Genomic DNA, 4,453 nt, shown 5'->3' on the forward strand with positions numbered 1-4,453 from the left:
GAGTATTACAGACCAGACCTGTACACCTAGAACAGCACAGTGGCCAGGTATGCCACAGGGCCTGAAAATGGAAAGGAATTGAAGTTTAGACATGGTTGATATATCTGAGTAAATAACTTAATAAAACTTTATTAGAGTAAGAAATATATAATACCATCCTGTATACACAGCCTATACTAGGAGAGCTCTAAATGTACTCTAAGTCCTCTGTTAGTACTGTACTTCCTGCTAAACCATTCCAGGGTGTAATGGTCACTTTAGAGACCACAAGACCAATACATATGCTTCATAACTCAAAAGGTATTTCCAGTGTGCTTCACAATTTCCAAACCCTCCTCTACTATTTCCCTGCCTTACCACAAACAATTCTGCTGTCATTGGTCTTATTTTCTTCACTTCTCTCAGATGTAGTTTTCTCAATGTCATCTCAGAACTTCCTCCTTAATATCTCTACTTCTAATTAAACACTTGTTAGATACAGAAGGTGCTTTGAAGGATTGGTATGCAACAGTAGTGATTGAAAAAAAAAGAATTAAATCAATTCAGGTTCATTTAATCGCTTCCTAATTTTCTGATTTATGGTTTTTCTCATATTAAACCTCAAGGGATTTTCTTTTATCCTCCGTTTACTGTTGTTGATTTGCTTATTCCATGATTTCATATCTCTGTTTAGAGCAGCAAGAGTGTGTCAGCCATTTCTGATTCTGCTTGCTGATCATCTTCCTGTAGAAGTGAGATGCAATGGAATAAGTAATTTGTGCAAATTACAATTTGTGTTGGGTGAGCCATCATCAAGTAGCTGACACAATTTCTCAGAAACCCATTTGAATTATTGTGGCCTGGGATGACCCAGGATTATGCCTCTGCCTCAGAGTCCCACATGCAATCGGTTCTCCAAAGGTCTTGATTAAACTCTTCTAACTCAGCCAAGGAATTTCCCAATCAGTTATTTTTACTTTAAAGATAACCCTGGAGAGTTACACATCTCTGCAAAACAAAAAAGCAACCATGAGACACACGTCTCTGCCCAGTGTTATCTTTGCCCTTTTTGTTATGTTTATAACTAGGTAAACTTTGCCAATTTTATTTTCTTGAGTCTCATTTTCTGGACAGCACATGGTTCTTTTTCTTGCCAGCCTCAGTCTCTAACTCTTTACACCATATATTCAGTGATAGGAGACTCCTATCCTGCTCCATTTGAGTCTGGGACAACACCTACTAGGTGGATTGATTATGCAGAATAATGTAGTCCCAAACATTTTTTGCTTATTCCTTCCAACAGGTCCAAAGACACCCCACCCTAGACTTTGCCAGGTCACAGAATATACTGGCTGCATCCAGATGGGATGATATTCAGAAGACAAAAGGGAGTTCACAGCTAGATTCAGATATGTTCCACATCCAGCATGTTTCCCAGTTTAGGAAAATGGTTTTTTAAATTGCAATTCAAGGCCAATATGGCAAAGATGATAAAAAATGTATCTTCTGCCAATAACTACATCAAAATCACACTAAAATATGGCATGATTCTATAGTTAGTTATCTTGCAGTAGCGTTTCAACAACATCAAAAGCAACTACAGTATTGTCGCTGTCACATATTTCTATAAAACTATGTGTTTCTTTCACAACCTGTATGTTTTTAGTAATGAATGACAAGCAACAGATTGTCAGAAAGACAAACAGTGGGCCCTCATTCTCTGTTTTCAGACTAACTCTTAAAACCATATTCAGGTTCTTAGATTTTCATAGAAGGTAATGGCTGGTTTCAGATGTAATTTATGTTCTCTGGGTGTGAAACCTACATTGCAGAGACATTTCATTCCCTGTTTAAGAAGATGGAAGATGTCATCTATGTAAAAATCACATTCATCTGGAGAATTAAATATGCTAGTGGCTTAGGTTCTAAATAAACAATAGAAGAAAAATGGTTTTAGTTTAAAGTTGCCCTAAAATATCTATGGCAAAAATACTACTTCATTGTTCCAAAGGAATTCCCCATTATTTATTGTTAAACACTAACCAGTCCTAGCAGACATTTCTTAATAGAGTAAACCTTGCAAGTATTGAGTCATATCTCTTGTATTGTGCCACATTATTTTTCTTTTTTTTATTATTTTTACTGTTTTGATAGATTAAAATAGAAAACATGTGGAGCCACAAAGTTCTTCAAGTTTCAGTCCAACGCAGCTTCATAGGAAACAGTTATGGACTTTCAATTGTTCATTTTTTCCAGTATTAGGTAGATTTTGAGATTATATTTGCCAACATGCTGCCCTGTTTCCTGGTTTAATAAATGTTAGAAGAAAGAAAAGGTCTGTGGCCTGGTACCCTGCTGCATATTTTTGTATCCAGAGGCTAATGACCTTTCAGTTAATCCAGTTTCAAAATGGCAGAAAGAATCATGGATAATCTAATGTGGAAGTACATATTACTGGTACAACTGATTTCTTCTGCTAGAGGAAAAGAAGCCTAACTCACTGCTTTCTAAAATGTAAGAAAAGGCTGTGTCAGTTTGACTTGCTTAAGACTACTCCTACAGGAAATAACACACTGGCATCTTTAGAGAAATGTTTCTGTTCCCTGTAAAACTTTCTGTGTTAACATTTCTAGATGCAAAATGATAAAGGAAACGTGTCACTGACAGAGAAGCCAGCTCGTCTTGTGCTTTCCCCAAACTACATCTCATCTGTAACAGTCTGGTTCCCCCAAAATATCTTCTTTGAGAGCAAAATGAGGTGCTTCCCTCTTTTTTATCTGCACTACCATAAAACTGGTCCCATTTCTGCTAAACTCATGACTACACTATTAACAAGTAACTCCTCAAAAACTCTTACAATTTTTGTCTTTTAAACGAACATTACATTAGGTCATAATAGTTACAAAATACATTTGACACTTGGAGAAGACTCATTTTTGTTTGTTTTTGTTGTGTTTTCTGATGCCTGTTGTTGGATAGAAAGGAGATTGTAAGAACTCCTTTTTTCCTGAAAAAGCAGAATTTCTTAGGTGTTATCCAAATGTTCAGGTTTCAAGGAAGGAAAGATCCAATAACCATGAAATCAGAAATTAAGACCTCCTACGCATGATTTGGTAAAAGACCAACAACAATTAATCCTAAATCTTCTGTTTAATAAGCAACAAAAATACAGTACTCTCTTCTCACTGGCTGTAAATCTCTTTTTGGAAGTGACACAGAGGCTCCTGGAGTGCCATATTTCAACCACTGAGTGCATAGGAACTGGATGCCATAAAATGTTAAAACTACTGCAGCTGACATACACCTCAGAATACTTCAGATCCAATGTAGTCTTACAACATTTTGTAACCTGGAGCATGACTGTGGGATGCTTCCTGCTCTTCCCATTAGCTCCCTGCCTCCACCTGCTTAATTTCTCCTGTACTTGCACTATAAACATTTCTCCTATGTTTGAGTTTTTGTTTTCCATTACTTTTTACTGTTGTTTGGCTGCTGGAACCTCATCTCAAGAAGTCTTTTTCAAAACCTCTGCTTTTTATTATGATGGACCCAGTCAAACAGGAACAGGGTCCCCAGGGCAGTGGTCACAGCAGAGCTCAAGAGGTGTTTGGACAATGCTCTCAGGCACATGGTGTGATGTTTGGGGATGGTGCTGTGCAGAGTTGGGAGTTGGACTTGATCCTGGTGGGTCCCTTCCAACTCTGCACGTTCTGTGATTCTGAAAAACTGATGAATTTTGGAATGGCTCAGGATTCAGACCATGTTGCAGAACTGTATTTCCCAGTTACCCTCTCTCAGTGAAATGGATTCAAACTTTGGGTAAGGGTTCAGTTAGGTATTCCAGTGCTTCTCAAGCCTGGTGTTTGGGCCAGTACTTTTGTCTGACTTATACCAAGAGATAGTTGTTTTGCCAAAGATAACTGTAATTATTGGCTGAGATACTTTTATTCATCAATGTGCTCATTTAAGACAGTAAACAAATAAATAAATAAATAAAATAAACAGGCTCTGTCATAGTACAGTATATCTTAAATAAACAATCCTTTTACCATGTGTTGATGATTAATGAATGGCTGCTTCTGGCAAACCACTCAACTGTAGCTCCAGGCAGGGGACATCATAAGTTCCAAAAAAATAGTAACAGCTCCCCTTATACATGCTTCAGACAGCCGCTATACATTGCAGTTTCCATGAAAAACAGGAATCTGGACTTGGATGAGTTGATTTTTTATAGGTCAGAGCTTATAGCTCATATAAATTGTGCACACATTCCTCAATGGTACAGGCCTCCCTAATATAAAAACAGATGCAGCCTTGTGTTCATGTGGTTCATAGAGTGTGTCAGTGTTGGACTTTTCATTAAAAAAATATCCTGCAGTGGTTGAAACAAGCCCTTCTTGCTTCAGTAATTTTGTCCCTTTTCCACTCCTGCCCACTTCCCCTTTCCTGCTGTAGTGGTGCAAGCATTACAGCT

This window comes from Sturnus vulgaris, chromosome 5 (genome assembly GCF_052056855.1).
Source record: "Sturnus vulgaris isolate bStuVul1 chromosome 5, bStuVul1.hap1, whole genome shotgun sequence".
NCBI classification, from domain to species: domain Eukaryota; kingdom Metazoa; phylum Chordata; class Aves; order Passeriformes; family Sturnidae; genus Sturnus; species Sturnus vulgaris.